Genomic DNA, 22,053 nt, shown 5'->3' with positions numbered 1-22,053 from the left:
TTTTTCGACAGGCTAATGCATTCCGATACATGGCTTACTGGTAAATTTGCTGTGCGCTGTTCCAACTAAAGGAAAAGAAAGGGCTGGGGGAGGCGTGGGAGAGTATGCGTAATGACGTACCTCACCCGGAGTTGTGTATATGTGTTTTATGACACCGGGCGTTGCAGACAGCCACATCAAGATGCCTTTTTGGTCGATATATTGTAGGAAAAGAAGCGTAACCACACAAACTCAGAAGAACATCTTTAATGGATGAAGCCTTCATGCAAGAGAAGAGACAATTCTGTAAGCGAACTTCTTGAAGTACCAACTCCTCGTGTACGAGAAGCTAAACTGTTCTGAACTGTCCACTGAATGAACACAAAGTCTCGAATGAACGAATGCGAAGTTCCTCTTCTAGCGCTAAATGATTACAGCTGTTCAAACGGAACGGACCGATCTGGGCGCCGTTTGGCACAGAGCAACACATACCCAAGGGGTGCAGTTCTCTGTCATTTGCGCTCTCTTTCGTATTGGTTTCAAGTGTTAACTTCAGCGTACGACGACAAAGATAATAAATAAGAGAACCAGTTTATGTCCACTGAGCGCGGCTTTGCAAGCAAAGTTCTTCCTCTCGCATTACAGAAAATGAGGAGAAATTATGATAAGTAGCAAACTGAGAGCACCAGGCTCTTCATAGGAACTAAGAGAATATCTTTGAGAAGCAGAAAGCAACTGACGTAAGCCTGCAACACCCTGCGATAACAGCCTGAGGGTCCAAGCACGTTTTCTAGTAGCGATGTCCCAGCAGAGGCCTTCGCTGGTTGTCGTTGCAAACTTCACTATATTCCCATCTACCTCCCTTCTTCCTCCTGCTCCCGTACTCTTTGGTCTTCTTCGCTCTCCGATTTTACTATATTAAAGCGAGCTGTCCGAGCGCGCATTCAATTCAGTTTCCTGCTGGAAGTGCGCTGAAGATGGCCGCATCTACACCATCGTTGTGAGGTCAGCAGACGCAGGTCATCTGCAGAATTCCTCCGCAAGTCGCCTGAAATCTCTTTAGCTTGGCGCAGTGCTCCCAGCATTTCTCGGGGTAGAGCGGGCACCCATATCCTTTCAGTCTGGGCTCTGAAAGGACGAGAAGAAGGCGTAAACATGCATGACTGTAGACATTTAAAAGCCAATAAATGAAAATTAACACACATTTATTAGCTCTAAAACAAAAGAATGACGTAGAACACTACCGATTTCACGATACATTACACAATAATCGGCGAAAACAAGTACATAATTAAGTTCGCGAGCGGGACATAATTTCAGTTAGACGAACACTTCGCTGTCACACCGCAAAGTTTTCGGAACTTAAGCAAATCATAAGGAGAGTGCGCACGCAAGCACACACGCACACATAAGCGATTGGAAGAATTAGCCGCGATTTCGTGCCTTACGCCTGCTACTATACCGTGCTCTCAAAACTGACGCAATCAACTATTCGCGCCTAATTAACAGGCACACATCAGGCGAGGCTTCTGCTACACAGCGGGTGTCCAGGCATGGTATGTCATAGCATAGCTTCTTGTTTAAACTGTTATGCGACGCCTCCAGCCGCGGTTTGTTTTTATCAAGCACCACAGACCTACCTCTTCACTATATTGGAACACACAGTCTCCTTGTCCGTCTTATTCAAACTTGAGCCGACCATCTCTAAGCCTTGGCTTCAGCCGTCGACAAGCGCATTGCGCAAAAAGCGGCCGCGGCAGCTATCAAGCCAGGACGAGACCTTCGATCTTTCTGCCGTTACGACAGCGTGAAAGGAGCCTGTACTCTTTAGACATCGGAGCTGGCTCCTCTTACCAGCTGCGACTGGTATGTGGAACGACGGGCAAGAGAGCGCCGGGCATGTCGGCTGAGGAGCAGCGAGAGACGCTCAAACACGACGTAAAGACGACTCCACGTTGTTCAACAAAGCGCGTATAAACTTCAGTTGTGTGCAGCAACGTGGGGTGCCATGCTCTTATAGCAGTGGCCTGGGATGCCAGGATGGCTCGAGCCATCAATCGCATATCATTTTGCAGCGCGTCACGGGCTGTCTATCACCTCCGTGTCTGCCTCGTGTTGACAAGCTTGCTGCTGAAACGTAAGTTTCAAGCCAGTGTCGTCTGCTATACGTTCAACGCCCAAGAAAGGAAGAGGAAGAACAAGTTGGAGGAGTGCACAGACCTCGCGGTATGCGCCGGAGGTATGAGCCAGTGATTTGCAACAGCAACAACAACACCAACAAAAACGACGACGACGACGACGACGAATACATTGTGGATAATTAAATCAAGCTTCGGAAGTCGCTGAAACAATTGTTCTTCATTTTGTGAAGGCGTTCTCCACATTTGCGACAAAACTTGTTCCATTCCAACGATGGCTCTTGCCTATTCACTTGCCATGGATATTATTTACAGGGTCCACGCGCGAGAGAAGTTCGAATCAAAACTAGAAATCGGTAATTTATTAATTTTTTTTTCTTAGCGTGAACGGCTTAGTGAATTCATAGAGAACGCCACTACACGTGCTAGATGTAAAGTCAGAAATGCCAGTACAGAATGCTAGATATGCAATATGGAGACAGCGCGAGCTATGGAACTTTGTCGCACAGCAAAAACTGGAACCAAGGTGGAGTAGTTTTACGATTATGCGAAAAGGAGCGCTATACCGTTCGAAGCCATGTCAGGGTGTCTCAGGACGTGGAGCTATAGGAGAATTATTTCAGATGAAGACAATTGAGAATGAGATAATTGAGAATGTTCTGTTAGAAAACCAAATTATGCACCCAGCAATAGATGTTGGCGTATAGTTAGCCTGCAGACTGATAGATGGATGGATGGAAAAGCTTTATTGAGAGCCCTGAGATCCGCGATTATCGCACAGCGGGCCGCTCCCACGTTGGGACGGGCCGGCCGAGCCTGGCCGCCGCATCGTGGGCTCTCTGGACGGCCCAGATTTGGCCCCCATAGTCGGGGCTTCGCAATGAGGTATTCCATCTTGACCGGTGTGCTTGATCTGTGCCCCGTAACGAGATGCATCGCCAGAGCATGTGTTCCAACTTCACTGAATCCCCGCACTGAGGGCAGGTATTGCTAGTATGTGAGTCTGGATAGATCGAGTGTAATAAAAATGGCTTGGGGTATATCCGTGTCTGCAAAAGTCTGAGGGTGATTGTCTGCACTTTGGTCAGTTCCTTGCGTGGGAGCGAATAGACCCTCCTACTAAGGTAAAAGTGTTGCGTGACCTCGTTGTACGTGGTGGGAGAATCTCTATTGCAGGGCGTCGTTAGTTGGGAGGATTCTCCATGAGAACGGAACGTGAGACCTCGTGCCTTGTAGTGGGCCAGCTCATTTAGGTTGGTGGCCCGGACCCCTCTTCAAAGGACCCCATGTGTGCTGGAAACCACGTTAGCGTATGTGGGGTGATCACTTTGCCCTTGAGAATACAGTGGGCTTCCGAGGAGATGGATCCAGTGGAAAAAGGCTCGGACATCAGCTCGGGAGTCGCTAAAAACGTTTGAACGTTGTCCGTCAAGTTACGCGATGGCAATGGCAACTTGCTCGGCCGCCCTATGGAGGCGTATTGGACCGAGGCCGCGTTGATGATTGTTCCCGCGTGGTCAACTGAGACGGTAGTGTATCTTCGACTATCTCAGTAGCGGGAGGCGTCGACAAAACAGTTGTCCTTAGGGTTCTCTTTGACCTTGCAGAGAAGGCCCAAGGCTCTGGCTCGTTTTCTTCCGAATTTGCGCTGTGGGTGTACATTGGGGGGAATGGGAGAGACAGTGATCTGTTCTCGCTGATTCCTGGGGAGGCCGCGGAAGTTTCTCTCGATCTTCATTAGTGGAATGCCCATGTCAGCGAGTAATTGCTGACCGGCCGTCGTTTCCGAGAGTCTGGCGATCTGCGCCCTCTCTCGGGCCTCCGCGATCTCCTCTATCGTGTTGTACATACCCAGCTGGAAAAGCGGCTCTGTGTGCGCATAGAGCGGGAGCCTCAGAGCGCTTTTGATTTAAGGCAATTAAGGCATTCAGTTTAATTCGTTCGGATCCTTGCTAGTTATGTATTGCTACGACGTATGTAAAGTGGCAGAGTAGGACAGCATGGATGAGCCTGACCCGGTTGTCTTCGCACAAGCCGTTAGGTTTGTTGACGACCCTTCTGGTCGGGCCGATGGTGCTATCTGTCTTCTTGGTGAGCCGGAGGGCCGTCTAGTTGCTCGATCCATATGACTCCATGGTCATGCCGAGTATGCGGATCGACTCAACCCTAGGAAGGGGGTCACCGTTCTTTGCGTGTAGCGGTATGCTGCATTATGATAGGGGTTTCAATTCCTTTGGCTTGGTACCCCGCCTGTCCGGCCTGTATAGAAGTTGCTCCGATTTCGACCTGCCCGTCACTGCCCCCAGTGCACCAGATTGTTATATAATCGGCATATATGGTGTGTCCGATGTTGTGAATCTTGGTCAGATTCTCGGACAGTCCAACCATCGTGATGTTGAATAACAGCGGAGATATGAAGGACCTCTGCGGGATGTCCCTGTTGCTCACTTCGATTTGATCTGATTTGATCTCTCGGGCCTTTAGCAGGGCACGTCGCCCTTCGAGGAAGGACTTGATGAAGGAGTGGAAGGACGAGCCAAGGTCGAGGTTCGAGGTGGCGAAGAGAATGAACAAGTGTAGGGTGTTGTTGAATGCTTTTTCGAGATCAAGCCTTAGGATGGCTCTCGTGTGCAGGCTGTCGTTGTCCAATATCGGAGTCTTGTTGAGCTTCATGGCGTCCTGAGTGGAGAGGCCGGGTCTGAAACCCACCATGCTGTAGGGGAACCGTTCGCTGTCCTCGACGAATTCCGAGAGTCTGTTGTGTATAGCGTGCTCTGCAACCTTCCTGACACAGGACATCAGATATATACAAAATCGCTCAGCTCCTTTCATTTTTTCCGCCTATTCCTATCATGTAAGTGTAACTGAACTAAAACGTAATGCTCATCTCACAACTTTAGCGAACCGCCGAAAAATTTCCAGATTGTGTCTGTTTCATAAATTCTTTTATCGTCCATCTCTGAATTCCATTATCAGTCCCGCCCATCGCATTTCAAGTCGCACAAACCACGGGAAGGCCGTCTACCCGCCCCCTGCTCGCACTTCTGCGCATCTGTCATCATTTTTCGTCCATACAGCAAGGGACTGGAATGACCTGCCAAACGCCATCGTTGATCAGATCGACTCATCGTCATTCAGATCATCCATAGAAGGAATGTACTGCTGAAGTTCCACCCCCTCATGTAATACCCCTTCAATGGGGCCTTTGAGGTACTAATAAATAAATAAATAAATATGGGCCGCAGGTTGTCCAAGAGCGGGAGTTTGCCAGGTTTGGGTATGAGGATGACTCGCGCAGTCTTCCACTGTTCCAGGACCGCGCCATCTCTCCATACTCGATTGATTTCGTCAATGAAGAATTCCATTGACTCGTCCTCGAGGTTCCAGAGGGCCTTGTTTGTGACCCCGTCGGGACCTGGCGCGGACCTGCCATTAAGGTCGTGCAGAGATCTTCTGATCTCTTCCGACTGTGAATAGCTCGTCAAGGGTGGAGTTTGGCCTTCCATGATACGCCGGGTACTCGACGTTGCCGCTCGTCTTTGTTGGAAGGTATTTCCTGATCAATCTGTCCATGACCTCGTCTTCTGCTGTGGCTTTCGTGGCCGCGTGGAGCGTTCTTGCCAAGTTACTTCGTTGGTTGGACCTGGTGTTGGTCTCGTCCAGGAGACGCTTGAGGAGGTTCCACTTGCCTCCCGTTTTCACCTGGCCGTCGAGAGTTACACAGATCGTCCTATTGTTGCCTGGAGAGTATTCTGTAGTGTTCTTCAATCTGCTTGTTGACGGCCGAAATCTTTTTTCTGGGTCAGCGGTTGGGGCGCTGCCCTTTCCACCTGTTGTGTAGTGATTGCTTGGCTTCTAACAGGTGTGCGAGGTGTCCATTTTCTCCGTCTGCAAGTCTGTCTGAATCGTTTTGGTAGAATCCCTGACATCCTGTCGGATCGATTCAGCCCATTCAGCCCGATTCAGCCTCAAGGCTCTCTGGCTTCTCACCGCGGGCTGCGCGTTCTCGTCTGATGTTATGGAATTGGTCCCAGTCGGGCACAGTGAATGAACGTAGCTTCTTTCAAGCGAATTCGAAGATGGTTGAGGTTATGTAATGGTCGCTACCGAGGTCTACCATGAGACTGAGCCATTTGGCAGAGTCTATGTTCCTCGTGAAAGTGAGGTCTGGTGTGGAGTCTCTGCTGATGGATGTGCTTTGTCTGGCTGGAAGTGACGGATCAATTACAAGCCTGCAGATGCCTTCGGTTTTAAATACAAGTAGTGGAAATCGGGAAGGTTCATACTATAGTGGGTATGTTATTAATTCAACGGCAGAGAAAACACGCAACGAAGATAACTTTCTATTGTGAATAATGCAGCTTGGCGCGAAAAACAAGGTATTTGAATATTAAGATGGCATTAGGAAGCCAAAGGCAACGAGCTTGGTGGCATCTGCCACCTCCCTGTTTCAAAGGACATGTTTCTACCGTCACGTCAACATCATGCTAGTTATAACGATGTTGCCAACTTTTTACGCTTCCTCAAAGGTTATTTTAACAGGACGTTACGTGTAGTGCCCAACGATATCGGCAGCCTTAGTTCGCGACCATTTTAGCCATACAGACAGTTTCTCTGTATACGAGAACTTTAACATACAGTAGTTCACCACGCAAGTAAACGCACATTGCACAAAGGGACAAGTACACACCGAGTGCACTCTACCAATTATGCTAGCCGCAATCGGTACTTAGCACTAGACTTTGTTTCCTTGAGTGTGTAGGTTTATTTCCATGGTTAATGACGTTATTGGAAACGCATCAAGTAGTCGGCCAACGTGCGCCGGTAACTCAACAACGAATAAGTCGTTTAATTGGTAAGGTTTGCTGTTCTAATATCTAGTGTACGTTAAGAATCGATGTACCGAGATGCATTTTAGACTGATCAAATCGCTGATGGATTAGTTGCAGATCATGCAGCATCTCGCTCCCCAATATATGGATCCGTAAATGCTGAGCTGCCGTAGCCCCTGATCTCAGAAATTTTCCTTCGCCGGCGAAGGTGTTGTCAGATGTTGCTACACAACAGTAAAATGTAAGTGCGAACAAGGCATGACCTTCTTCTGGTTAGTGATGCGGCTAACCTATGCGTTCGTTATAGTACCTTCGCGCCCAAAGTTATAGCAATCGTACCCGAGGTTACACCCCCCCCCTTCACCCCCACTCTTTTTCTGTTCTTCAAACCAAACCCTTCTGCAAGCAAATCTCGGTGACATTGCGACGTAAGGGCGCGAACAAAGGTGATCAACGAACCTTCGAATGACATACCGAAATTGCAGCCCTTACTACATATACCCGGTTTCCTTATGACTGCAGTCGCAGGTGGCTCTCAAGCACTTGCAACAACGCGGTGAGCGAACACACGGACGGAATGGGAAGTAATGGCTCGGATTACACACAACATCGCCACGCAGATATATATAGGCAGCGCGCAGTGCTTGCAGCGACACCTTGAGGCGTTGACTTTGGACAGCAGACGATATGACCGTTCTTCCCACATCTCTCTCTCTCTCTCTCTCTCTCCCACATCTATTGGTGCAATTTTGCTGGGTCAGTCCATGAGAAAAGCTGTAGTGAAGGGTTCTGGGCATCTTTTTTTTTAATACTAGCTAGACCTATCGCACCAACTCGCTTTTCCCTTCCACCTCCATCGGAATATACCTGCGCTGGCACGGAATCGAACCATCCTCGTTGTACCCAGAGGCACAACGCAGTAGTCGCCAAGCAGCCGCTGCAGGTAGGAATTATTCCCGCAGATAGCTCGTCTCTATTAAAGGAAGTCAAGAAGTATGGCTGCGTTAATGATGCGCTTATGACATACTTCTCGCGGCCACGAGAAGAGAAGAGCGAAATTCAACGTCGAAATTACAGCGGCACTGCTCACTGCTACTCGAAATAACGATAATGAGGCAACCCTCTACTCACCGCACGTCAAAGCTGCTCCTCTAATTTACTTGGCGTGCCGCGCGGCATTGAACAAGTGTAAGAGCGGGCGCAGATACGTCAACGTGCCGTTCTTCGAGACCGCCGGCTGCTCGAGTTTCGCGACACAGCACTTCCGCCGCTGCGCAGAATTAGAGTGAGACGTTTTGCGCTGGAGCGGCTCGAGCCTCTTCCTCGGGGAGATGCAACGCAGTGCCACGCGCCCTGCGCGCGAGCGTTCGCGATCCCTCAAGGACGATACCCAGCAAACAGCCCCGGGGGACGCGTTCTTATTCCTTCGGCGCGCAACGACATCGCGGCGGAGAGCCCCACGAGTGCGACTGCCGGCGTCGAGAGTGTTACACCATCGAGCGCCACATCACAGCCGGGCCTCTCAACGAAAACAATACGCTCGAGCACTGGCTCGTCGTGGTGTTTGCCGTCCTGACCAGGCGTCTCCTTGACGCGCGACCCTTTGTCGACGCTCAAGCGGGGCTGCTGCTCCTCGCGATGCCACGAGTGCATGTTTTCTCTCGACATACGTTTAATGGGAAAAGTGATGTTCAGCGCGAAACGGAAAAACCACGCCGCCGTGCCTTCCTCGTCCTCCCCTAAATTCTAACCTCCAACTGAACGCCTGAACGTCAGTTGTCTGACGGGAGTCACGTTCTCCCTTCCTGTCTCTCTCCGCAACAAAACAAGCAAGCATTGCTACACTGACCAATGCCTCGAGAAAAACATTGGTCTTGGGTTCGATCCCCGTACTACATGAATTTTTCTTCAACTCTTCAATTCGTTTTCCTATGTGATACGAAAGTGGGTTTCTTTTGCAGACTTCCATGCATTGCTGGTAGGCGAACGGCAATTCCTTTTTTACTATATTTTTTTTCCGTGTCAGCTGACTCCACCTAACAAATTTATGCAGAACTTTATCGACTAATTTGCTCAGCTCAGTTTAATGTTGGCATGTAGTTCAGAGACACTCAATCGCGATTATCATATGGCGATGCTTGACTGAACGAGCGCGAATGTCAGCTGCGAAGGGCGACAGCTGCGTAGTTCGGACAGGAGAGCGATGATTGCAGCACAAAAATAGCTTAAGAACAAGAGAAGTTAAGACAATATCTCGACTTTTCGCAAGGGCAACTCATAGCAAGTGTCTTCTATTTTCCTTTCCTCTGTTTTCTGCTGAGGTCTGTGTAGAGACTCTCGGGCGTTCAACCTTCACATCGTTTGAGACCGTACGGACCGTTGCACTCAAGGTGAAAAGCAGGAAAGGATACGAGCGTGCGAGCAAGTTTACTTTCATGCGGGTCTTCCAAACGCCACGCGCTGCCTGCGGAACGCTCACGTGCCAGCGACAGCGGCAACACTTTGCGTAGTTTTCCTACGCGAGCGCGTGGCGCTTCCACTATCGCTTGGCGTACTGGGCAAACAATACGTGCGGAGACGCGCCGCTCTGGTTCACACGCACCGAACGAAACCGCACGCGCCCGTCTAAAAAGAGGAGACGGAGGGGCAGCGACGTCAACGAGCACGCGTTGATGTCACCGATGTAGCCGAGTCAGCTTCCAGCACGAAACATTTTTAACCATACTGTGGCGCACGCGTAAGGCGACGAACACAGATAATGTAACAGAAGTAAGCTGTGATTATAGCGCCCATGTACACGCACTCCAATGCGGCTGTCACCGATGTCGAAAACATTTCGCCTTTTCCGTGCGGTCACGGAAATGAACGAGCATCATCTGTAGGCGCGTAAAAATTGGCATTTAGTTGGAGAGCGCCGTAATTTTGCTGTATTCCTAGTTTGCCCCCGACTACTGTTTTATCGAATAAAAGAATTTATTACTGCAAAAGTGCGCACGCGGCATCAGCCGTAATTATATGGCGACAGCTTAACAACTTGGTCTCTGGAAAATGCTATATAATCTATGCCATCGCAGACAGCGTCAGTCAAAGTGCAACATTCGGCACACCAAGACGACCGCTTTTGCTGCAACATATTGTTCTCGCTCGACGTCACATGCGCCATATTGGTCAACCCTTCTATATCCGCCCACAGCGCCTTCTGGAGATAAACGGATCGAACAATAGTGAGCAGCTCTTGGCCGTACTAAAGTGTTTCACCAGCATGGCGGCCTCAACGTCGCCAGTGCACTTCTACCGATATTTGAGATTCGGCAAATGCTGCACCGGGTACTTCGAAAGTCCTACTATTGCTAACTATACTTCTCCTATCAAGGGTGCTTCGCTGCCGAGGTTATATGATCGAAGACAAGCTATATACATGAAAGAGCACAAGCACAGCTACGCGTACAACCAACCTAACGTATAGGTGACGGAGACAATAACAACAACATATAAAGTTGCCTGGTGCGTTCTTCGGGTAGGCTTGCAGAAGTAACGACAAACAGCGACGACGGCATTTCGCCGGCTCAGTTTATTGACTTGCTCCCTGCCCTGCTTATCGCGCCGTCTTGTCACTGCGCAATGTTTCTCGACGGTCAGCGACAAAATGTGCGGGGAACCTCTTTGCACAGAGAAGCACAAAACGCGCGTCGCAAGTCTCTTTAAAATATCCTATTTTTACCTCACTTGGACAGAAGGAATTATTACGTTTTCATCATATACAATTCAGAAACTCGCGAAAAAATATGCGAGCCTCACTGTTGTCCTGCATAAGAACCCGTTAAGTTGTATCTTGGTTCTGTAAATCCGCGTTGTCGCCGTGTTCGCCCCATGCAAAGCGGCATCCAGCGCGGGTGCTGCCAACCGAGTCGAAACATCGAGAAAGAACGAAGCTTTTCGCAAGTGTGCTTAATAAGAGAAACATCGACCAGAAGACGCAGAGATGCTGATAATACCGCGCGCCTCAGAGCAATGAACTAGTTGGTCATGCTTGTTGCACACGAAAAAAAAGGCATAATGCGCACAAAGCGCCGACATGAAAGACCCGCGCGGCGAAACTCAGACGAAGCGCGACTATCAGCTTTTGATTCCGGCGCATTCAAATTCGCCTGCCCGTAACAGTGCATAATGTGGTTATGTCGCTGAAGCACGGCACTTGCCTCGGTTTGCACAATGCCAGAATGCGGTTAACGTCTCTATACCCCGCACCGAGGCTCTGCTGGAAACCTAAAAGCAAAAGCGAGGATGAACACGCGGTTCAATTGTCCGGCTCTTAAGTAACGCAGGAAGCGGTGCCCCGTGAAACCGACTGGTCCCCGCTTTGTTTCTAGATGAGCGCCACTTTGCTGGTGCGGTGTATTTCTTTGACCCCGTCCATCTCTGCGTCACATGCGAGCTTTTAACTTGCGTGCATCGCATGCAGTAGTAAATGGTTGAGCTTCGCCTGGGCCCTTTCATAAACATGTTATCTAATGATTTAGCGCTTCTCCTTTCATATATACATAACGTTCGGCAAATGTGTTTCGCTCTTGGTCGCTGCTGGATTACCAGTCACTCACGATATAGCTAGCGATATGACAAAATAGCCGGTGGTCAGGGTGACGTCCTATCAACCACAGCGCTTAACTATTTTCGGTAGTCGTTATTCCCCAAGACAACGCCCATCCGATCATTGTAGTTAACCCTTCTACATATGCCACAGTTCAACGCGAGAAGTCGAGCGCGTCCTGTGCGCGTGCTCGACTACTCAGTTCCGTAGTCGTTACGGTGCGAAGCGGCACCCACGTGCGGCGCATTTACGACGTATTTTCAGCGTCGCGACACCCGTGGGCGAGTTTACACGATGCTGCGCGATGATCGTCGGGCCATCTGAGCCGAAATGCGGCGCATATGGTTGCCAATTAAGGAACATAGCTCGTCGCACGTGTTTCCTGCGTGTTAATTGCGCGGCTAACGCGCATTTCCGGTGCCGACGCGAGGCGCCGTCAAGCCGGAAAAGCGCCGGTAGGGCGTTCCATGCGGTTGCCCACGAACGCCTCCTCGGGGCTGCGCCACGCGAATAGGACGAGCAACTTGCACGTGTTTTGCACAATACAAAGTGGCTACATCGTCGAGGAGCTTATATTGCCGCTATTTAGCGCGCACTTACTCTGTTCGGCAAGCATTCTCTTTCTCAAGGACCAATCGAAAGGAGCGGATGTGCTCCGGAGTTACCTTTGAGCACGCGCGAACGTGCACGGTCGTCCGAGACAAAGTGCATTCTTAGCGAAAGCTATGCAAAGGCCGTTCCCTTGCTGGAGTGTTTGCATGAACTAACGGTGGACAGCGAATCTGTGGGACTTGCTTTCAGAACGTCTAGGTCAATTGCTGTGGCGAGAAGGTCCTTCTTTCAAGCCGGCTCATCGAAGGCCTGTCGATCTCTCGGCTGCTCCGTGCTGTCGACCTTGGCTCTCTGCGGCGTCCCTGGCGCCATCGCAGAATGCAACAAGGGTTTTCATCTGCGACTAGTCCTGATCAAAAACTACAAGCTGCAGCCAAGGTAGTAGAGGCAGGTTTACCCTAATATTTGAGGAGCGGCCGTCCACCCGAAGTATATCTTGTGCAGGAAAGACGGGGAATCGTGCGATTGTGTGACGTGAATATATAAACAGAAGGCCATGAGCACCAACAACTCAAAGACCACCGTAATTTATAAGCGAGGCGTTGCTTCCAAGCCAAGAGTAGGAGAGGCGCAAGGAAAAGACAAGATAGGCCACTGGCTGTCAACTTTGTTGCTTGTCTGTTTGAATTCTCTTAGTGTACGGCTCAAGGGAATAAAACACTTTATCTTCAGAAGATGCACTTAAGAGCGGACGCGAGCTCCAACACAAACATGGTGTCGTCATCATTCCACTGTCATCGCTCCACCGTTTTCACACCGTCTTCACTCCGTCATCATTACGTCGTAATCAGGCAGTCGTTATTCCGCCATCATCATAACAACGTCATCACGCCGCCGTAATCATGCAGCCGTCATTCCATCGTCACTGCATGGCCGTCATGCATTTGCGGTCATACCATCATCGTCATATTGCCGTCGTCATAGTACCACTGTCGTCCCTTTGTCATCATGCCGCTGTCGTCGTCACTCTATCATTATCATGTCATCGTCATTTATTCGTCGTCATGCAGTGGTTGCCATGACACCGTCATACGCCATCGTTATCCCATTGTCGTCGTGCCGTCATCGTCATTCCATCTTCATCATGGCATCCTCACATCGTCGTCTTCATAGAGTCGTCGGTATACGCCATCGTGGACATGCTGGCGTCGTCACGCCTTCAATTGATCGTTTCATCGTCGTTTGGACTTCCGCATAGCTTTTGAGCGGTGCCGTGCACGAACATAAACATTGCTAGAGATTGCACATCGCACAGAATTAATTTTTAGCATCGCCGTTAGTCGCTCGGCATTTAATTAACCGCTTCACTAAAGCTTCGATTCACATAGATTCCATGCACATTAGAAAAGTTATTCACTCTGAGTTCGCATACCTTAAATCTTGCAATATTGCTTTTCTGGATGTACACTCGGCGACAAAAGTTTACGCACCACGGATTCTCCGAAAACGTTCAATTCCCGAGCAGCCTGTCGCAGTAGCCAGTAGAACTGTATACGACAATATTGCTAGCATATTCTAGTCGAGGACCGAAATGCAAATACCAGGCTGCGTTGTGAGGTTGCGGAGATATTCAGCTTTCTGCTCAGATCTCGTGCCCAGCAATTTTTTGTTGCCGGCTGTACTTGTTGTCGTCTGGTTATATGTTTCTGCCTAATTCTGTTCAGGTCACGAAATATATTTGAGCATAAAAAAAAGAAAAAGAAATAAGTACGCAGAGGTTTGTTCATCGGAATGACTGCATAGATCCCATACAGTCACATTCCGGTATTTCTTTCACACGGAAGCACTTGCTTGACAATATCCTTAAAGGGCATTAGACAGTGGCGCGAGTGGTTCCTAGACTGAAGGCAGTTTTCTTTTTCAATGCTGCGTTCAAGCTGTCAACACACACAGTCATTTCTAAATCATTTCTAACCGCTCCTCCTATTACACTTTAATTCATTGTAATGTGCGTAGCTTGCTCAAAAATATTGACAATCTTTGCTCTCTTCCGTCACTGCATACTTTCCCGTTTGATGTTATTGCGACCTCAGAAACATGGCTGCGTTCAGACAAATTGTACCATATACCCGGCTATGCATTTTTTTCCACTCCTCGAAGTACGGTAAATAAGGGTGGCGGCGTTGCACTATTCGTGAGGTCTTTTATATCGTGCTCAGTCATTAAGGAGTACTCTTTCTCATATGCGAATGAATTTGATATGCTTGTTGTGAATTCTCAATACTTTGTTGCAGTGGTAATCTATTGTGCTCCTAACAAGAACAAATCAGCCTTTATGCAACATTTTGAACACTTATTAGCTTATTTAACCAATTTAAATAGAATAATAATAATATGTGGAGACTTTAATATTGATGCTATAAAGGAACATGACATTGATTATTTTAATCTTGTTAGATCATATGAACTCCATAACGTCATTGAAACCCCAACACGTATAACTTCATTGACATCCACACTGATCGATCATAAATTGTGCTACTTTAACACCGATTCAAGCTGGTGTAATGTTTATGATTCGGCTGTAACGGGTCACTCTGCTACCGCCATCTTTTTTCATCGATCCACTCATTCTCAGGGCCATTCTCATATTTCTCACCGAGTTAGCTACCCAGTATTACGTGAGTGCCTTTGCTGTTTAAATATAGATACGCAGAAAAACGCAAATCAGCAATTTGCCAGTTTCAGCAACGCGTTCTGTGATGCATTAGCGCAATCGTCAAGCACATTAGAAAAAAAGATATTATAGCACTCCTATCTGTCCTTGCATAACGAAAGGACTGCTAAAACTAATTAAAGATAAATACTTTTGGCACACTAAAGTAAAGTCTCATAGGGGTAACAAATATTATGAACAAAAATTTCGTATGGCTCGAAATATAGTAACTAGCGTTATACGTATTCGTACAAAAGAGTATTACACAAATTTAATAGTCTGTAATTCTGGTAATTCAAAGGCTACATGGCCCATTATCAACCCGGTAATCAAGCCGTCGGTTAGAGAATATACAATGCCAGACTTGAAAATCTTAGGAATATCTATGGAATTCTTAGTATCGTCGTTTAACTCGTATTTCTGTATAATTGGTCAAGCAATATCTAATAATGTACCTCTTCTTTAGTCTATTACTTACCCGGAAAGGACGACAAACTCATTTGGTTTTGTGGACATTAGAGCGGAGGAGATAGTGTCCGTAGTTAACGCATGCCATTCAAACATTCTACTGGCAACGATGGAATATACACAGTGGCCTTAAAGCATTGTATTGATATACTGTGCAAGCCATTAGAAAAAATATTCAATCTCTCTTTCTATACTGCTACCTATCCAGACTTATTAAAGATCGCTAACGTTATTCCAATTAACAAAAACGGGCACCCTAATTTGTTATAAAACTACCGTCCTATATCAGTCTTAAGTTGCTTAAACACCGTCTTTGAAAAACTTATCGCCCAACGAATCACTTCATTTCTTGAACGTGAATCCATTTTGTCTTATTGCCAGCATTGTTTTAGAGCTAAAATATCGACAAACACAGCAGTGTTAGCTTTGTCTGTTTACATAAATTCTCACTTTAACAACAACAAAAGTGTCTTAGGCATATTTCTAGATGTACGAAAAGCGTTTGACACTGTAGATCATGACATACTGCTAAATAAGTTAGAATGCTATGGTTTTCGAGGTCTAACTCTTCCATTTTTCCGTAGCTATCTCAGTAACAGAAAACTAGTTGCCATTGCAGATACCAAATCCGAAGTTTCTGACATTGTTACAGGGGTCCCACAAGGCTCAGTACTGGGGCCAATATTTTTTTCTTTATTTGCAAACTATCTTCCTGATGCCTTAGAAAACTTCTCTGCTGTGATGTATGCAGACGATACTGTTTTACTTTGTGCGCTAGACTACTTGGACAAAACATTTCAAGTGGCTAATAATGAACTTGGAAGTGTTAACCAGTGGTTCGCGTCAAATAAGCTAACTCTGAATACCAAGAACACTAAATATATTCTCTTTACTTCTTCGTGGAAAGCACCTCTAAGGGAATGTCATTCACTTTCTCTAAACCATAATATACTTGAGCGGGTGAGTTCGATACAATACTTGGGTGTCCCACTAGATGAGCATCTTCATTGGAAGCCTTACATTGCATTGCTGTGTAAAAAGTTGAGCAAGCTTGTTTTGTGCTGTACAAATGCCGTTATTACTTCGACACTGTCACTCTGAGAGCAATTTACTTTAGCATATTCCATAGCCATCTATCCTACTGTGTTGCATCTTGGGGTAACACGTACGTTTCATATGTAGAACCTATTGTACTTCTTCAGAAAAGCGCCTTGCGATCTATGACTTTTTCGGATTACAATGCTAAATCAGTGCCGCTGTTTCAAAGTTTAAATATACGGCATTTCAATTTATTACTCAATTTTAAAGCTGCATTGCATACTCATAATAGCATAACCACTAAGTGCCCTTTGAGTTTATCTAATTTTTTACATTCCAGAAGCAATACACGCAGCGCTCTTAAGGGAAATTTTCTCTTGCCAAAAATGCATAATGTATATGGAAGGAGAAGGTTAAACAACACTGGAACACTCCTATGGAACAGCTTACCATCGGAAGTAAAACAAGCAAAAATTTCTTTCAATAACAGTGAAATCCCATTATCTCTCACTACTATTATCTGCATAGGGTTTTCATCTCGCTGGTGTACATATCTATTCTTGTTTTTCACTTGCAGTGTATAGTTACTACATACAAATTCCCTTTTGTAGCTATTACACGTACACTGTCTTGTGTTTATAAATGAATATTTATGTATATATGATTTATTTGTACTTTGTCGTATTGCCGTTATGATTGTAAATAATAACTAGCACGGATTCCAACTAGCCTTGAGCTAGGGACTCAGATGTGCTGTACATTATTTCCTGTGTACTTTTCCTATTTTGAATCAACCTCAAATCCTCTCCCCCCCTTCTTTGATACTCTCCCTTAAGCCCCGTAGCCTCATTTCGCCTTTATATGAATGATCTTCTAGCTCTCCAAGTTGTACCTGCGGACAATGTCATCGACTTGATGAGCAACGCATAAGTATTGGGAGCACAGGCAAGAAAGGGAGGTGCAACACACGATGTTTTGTACCTCACGCCGCATATTGGCAATGCTACCAACTTGACGCTGTTGTATTCTACCAGAGCCCATTCTCGCCTAAAAAAAAATCGTGAAGGTTCATACCATCCTCGTCTCCATAGCTTCCAACTTCAGACGAGGAATCCAAGTTCGACTTGAAATCCGAGTTGAGGAAGTCGCTCGAGAAAAGGCAGCCGGCTCTGATATGCTTGGCTAGGTCGTAAGAAGCAGAACAAAAAGAGGAGGTTCGAAAAGCTGTTCAAAAATGAAATAAAAAGGCTGAGAGAAATTATTCAAAATACACAGGGCGACCTAAGTTAATCCAAAATCACTGTGTACTTTCGTAGGCATGCGATTTATCCCGTGATTCTCGTCTTATACCTCTTTAATGAACTCCGAGTGTAGGCCTTTGTCAAGCGGTGCACTTGATTAAGCTGTGCTTCTATTGGTTATGGATGATGGTGACGACGCTGAGAACGTAAACGCACAACTTACTCGCGTTACCGCATGCACACGTGGGTGTCTATTACGACTCTTACTCGTTCAATCACCGGGTTTTCATTACTTCTTCTACATTATTACAATAAATTAAAAGGGAGACGTTTGCTAGATAAAACAGCCCAGTCGCTACGTTTAAGAAGGAAAGGCAACAAAAGCATTTTTATATTCGAAACCGCAACTTCGATGCAGATCGAAGCATATAATAATTTCTTATTGGCAGGAAGGACTTACCTGAGCAGAACAAGACAACTGCGAAGCAACATAATCGCGCAGCTGAAGTCATTGTCCCTTCGGAGGCTGTGGTGTTTAGGCTCCAAACAACGGCGTGCACTGCAAAGCGAACGAACGGCATCCTCAGAACATGTCACATTGATCAGCGAAGTATAGGTGATTCGCGCACGAGTCACCAAACACATGAAACCGCTGCTTTTCTCTGATAAACAGAAACATTTTCTTTCCTTTCGTGTAAGTGGCAGTCATATGGCCTCATAGGTGCAAAGTACGCAGAAACCATGCTTTGCAGGCGCACTCTGAGAGCCAAAGTTCGCTAAAGACGATCCCATAAGTATTGTCCTTTACAATTCGTAAAGGCACTGCTTGGGTACGGAAGTTTTCCTCCGCCACCAAGGCTTCTTCCCCTCACATACACTTCGTTCTAAAAAGCAGCCGGGGGACAGGCGCACAGAAACTAGAGGACGCTAATACCTAAAGCACGGAATTCACTCCCGTCTTACATATTCATCCGTTCTGTCACGAGCGTTATCAAACAGCCTTGCCACCGAGACAGCAGTGATATAAGAGCCGGTACAAGCAGCTAACAAGAAGCGGTACGTACCAAATAAGATGCGTCTAAGACGTGGTGTTGTAAATGCAAAAAGAAAAAGAAATATAAATGACCTTGAAACGCGTCGCGGCGTCCTCCTTTCCACCTGCTCCTCAATGTGGTTCTATAAACATATGCGTCCTACACACACGCACGGTGTGGAGCATGGGCGTGCCACGAGGAAATTACATCACGCCGCCGCGAAATTTCCTTAATCCGGATCTACAGGTCGTGACAGGCATGTCGCGATATATACGTGAGCACTATGATGAAAGTTGTACTTAATAAAGATGCACTTCCTCTCACTTCCATATTTTTTCTCGTGAACTTTGTGAAACAAGAGGGCAACAGTTTTCAGCTTTGTCTTCTTTTTTTTTTCTTTTTTTTTTCATCGCAACACGACGCAAATAGTATGCAGCAGACATTGAATGAACTCATCTAAAGGCCGAATACAGAGCGGCAAGTACGTATACAAGGAGAATTACTCGCCACCAGTTCAACCTATTTCGATACGGCTGCCACTATGAGCGAATATCAGATCGCGGCGATTTCACGCCGCGAACACAGGCGCGGGTATTACAACGATCTGTATCTGACCTTGAAAAGCAACACCTCCGAGCGGTATAAGTCCATCCATCTCGCGAAAAAAAACAAAGCTAGAAGAAGCGCGGTACAAATAACCGAGCCGCATCCTTCCTTGATCGCAAGCAAACGCGTCCAGGAGGTGGGAATCACATCCTCGCTTTCTACAAGGCCGGGAGCTGTCCGTGACCGTTAAGAGAGACGCGCTTCCAGTGCCTTACGCTCCAGCGCAGACTGCTTGCACAGATGGGCGAGATACACGGTAGATACCAGAACAGCACGTATACCATGCGTATGCTTACCTTTTTCGAACTGGAGTTCCCCTTCACGCGAAAGACAACAGCGCCGAGGACAAGCTAAGCGCACAGGCGGAGAAACCGGCCAAAACCGAGAGGCAAACCTGCGCGATATGGACTGCGCCGGGACGTTGTGCGGACGAGCTGCTGGATGTTGTGCTGCTAACGCCGTGTCTGGCACGAACTGAACAGACTTCGGCGGGCAAGGAAACAGGCCCGCGCGGACCCTGCGTCCCGATTCGTTCTTTCTCCTAACACCGTTTTCTTTTTTCGTTTTCCTTTTCGTTGGGCCCGTCCCGGCGCGGTGGCGTTAGCCGCGCGCGCCGAACGCGTTGCCGCCTTTTGCATTTCGCGCGTGTCGGTCGGGCGCTGAACCAGACGGCGACCCCAGCGCGCGGCGAAGATGAGCTGCGCTGGAGGAGCGGGCGGGAAGAAACCGGATTAAGGCTGCGCGAGAAGAAGAAGCGAACCATCGAAAATGGGACGCCCGAGCCGGCCGATCTCTTCTCCCTTTCCGCGCTGAAGGATGCGAGCAACGCTGGTTCGTCGTTCTACTTGCAAGGCATACGCGCACCATATGCCCCCCCCCCTCCCCCACCGCTCCCCATTACTGTTGCAAACACGCACATGCACACACACGCGCATATACAGACACACACACACTTTGATATTGTGTTTGATTTAACAGTGCAATAGCTGTAACGCCGGCCAGAAGACAGCAGCCGCAATCATTCTTCGTTTGTTTGACTCTCCTCGTTTCGACTTCTTGTTTTTTTCAGCCTCTTCGTTGCGGGACCCGATACGGAGCTGTCCGAATCAGTCTTTTTTTTTTTTTTTTTTTTTTTTTTTTTTGCCGTTAGCCCCGGTGCCCCCGAAGCGGCTACAGCTGCGAGGACAATGGGTCACTCAGGATCACGCTGGTTGCGAGCTCGCAAAAATAGAAGTCCGTGCGCGGCAACTCCTCTGCCTGCGTGTCCGCGAAGCCACCTGAGCGGTGGACGGGCGATGGCCCTGTCCATAAGGTCGTGACGCTTCTCTGTTCGTACATGGTCTGCACGTCTCAAATATCTCTCGCGCTTTGTGTTTTTAGCTTCACTCATGTTGAACTCGACGTACATTTAGTACTACTACTAAACAGCTTGTCATAATTTCTTACAAATTAATTTTTCTTACAAATTCAGCCTGTTTGTGACTTAATTACGAGCGCTGCAGTGCGCTGTTTATTACTTTTCTATTCCTGGTGATGATGATGCGGCTGATTGCTTTTAACTAATTCGTTTCGCAAGCCCTGTAATACTGCGCTATTAAGCTGTTTTTTACTTGTGCACCTTAGCTAACAGCTTGCAGCCACAAAACCCCCGAAACTGTGCTTGACGCCAAACAACTTATTTTTATCTCGTTTCTAGAACACCAAAGAAGAGAAAGTTAATAAAGCTGGATGGTGTTCAGTAGTTAGAATCTAAGGCCTTGAGGGTCCAATTCACAAATGTTTTCGACCGCAAGGAATACCCTTGGAACTACTCTGGTTTTCGTCGTAGACAGAGCACGATGTCGCGGTTTCAATTGCTGGCCGTATTGAAGTGAGGAAGCGTAGCAAGCATTGAGAGAGCTTAGTACACGTCAACTCACATTGTCGTCGTCGTCGTCGTAATAATAATAATAATAATAATAATAATAATAATAATAATAATAATAATAATAATAATAATAATAATCAGCATCACGATTATACCAAGTTCTAGAGCAGCGCAGTCCATTTATGCATTCCAATGCGGGGCACAGGCTTCTTCCAGAGATCTCCATTTACCCCCGTTGTGCGTTAAACCGAAGTCACTATGTTGCAGCGAATTTCGTGGTCTCATCCTTCATCTAGATCTCCGCCGATCTCGACTGCCCCGCTCCCTATATTTCTCCGCCATCGTCGACCGCGTTTGCGTTTCTTGGAGCCCGTTCTCTTACTCTAATTAGCCATCAGTTATCTGTTCTTCGCATTACATGGGGGGCCCGCAATCACTTCCTCCTCCTAATCTTCACCAGGATGTCATCTATTCGCGTTCTATCCGTAATCTATACCACAGTCTGTGTATACATATATCTGTTAACGTTACATCTATCACTTTTCTTACCATCGATCTTTAACCGATCCTTAACCATCTTTCAAATCTATTCCATATCTTCCAATCCGTTCTCTCGTATACAGACCAGGCTCAGCATTAGGACGCAATAACCCCATCAGTTACCATTAGTGGTTATCATCCTGCTAGATATCATGACACCGAGGAGACGAACTGCTCCTGTTTCAGTTGCGAACGATTTGAGTCACTGCTACGAGGCCGGTACGTAAAAGACGGTCGAGGAGGAAGCGACCCGACGTGGAGGTCAGCAGCCTCTCGGTCAAGCTCGGCCGGCGGGAAATCCACGCCGTTGTTCTTCGTGACGCACAACGGCTCCGCCTCTTGTCTTCGAGAGGACGCCAGGTTATCCGTGCGCGCGCGCCAGGTGCCCGCGGCGAAAGCTGCGCACTCAATCTTGCCCGACATTAATGCGTTCCTGATGAGGCATCGGCTGTAA

The 22,053-nt window shown here is 47.4% G+C and overlaps 1 long non-coding RNA gene across 1 annotated transcript; it reads right to left on the bottom strand.

Annotated features, from left to right (window-relative positions):
- Positions 1-230: 230 nt before the first annotated feature.
- Positions 231-20,794, bottom strand: LOC129385092 (uncharacterized). The gene is made up of 4 exons (XR_008612651.2): positions 19,489-20,794; positions 18,013-18,111; positions 17,386-17,493; positions 231-1,107 (listed from the first exon to the last, which is right to left on the bottom strand). It is a non-coding gene; the product is annotated as an uncharacterized lncRNA (long non-coding RNA).
- Between the last annotated feature and the right edge of the window lie 1,259 nt (positions 20,795-22,053).

The sequence above is a fragment of the Dermacentor andersoni genome, chromosome 5 (assembly GCF_023375885.2).
Source record: "Dermacentor andersoni chromosome 5, qqDerAnde1_hic_scaffold, whole genome shotgun sequence".
NCBI classification, from domain to species: Eukaryota; Metazoa; Arthropoda; class Arachnida; order Ixodida; family Ixodidae; genus Dermacentor; species Dermacentor andersoni.
Note: the sequence above shows the minus strand (reverse complement) of the source record. Positions and strands in the feature narration are given on the sequence as shown.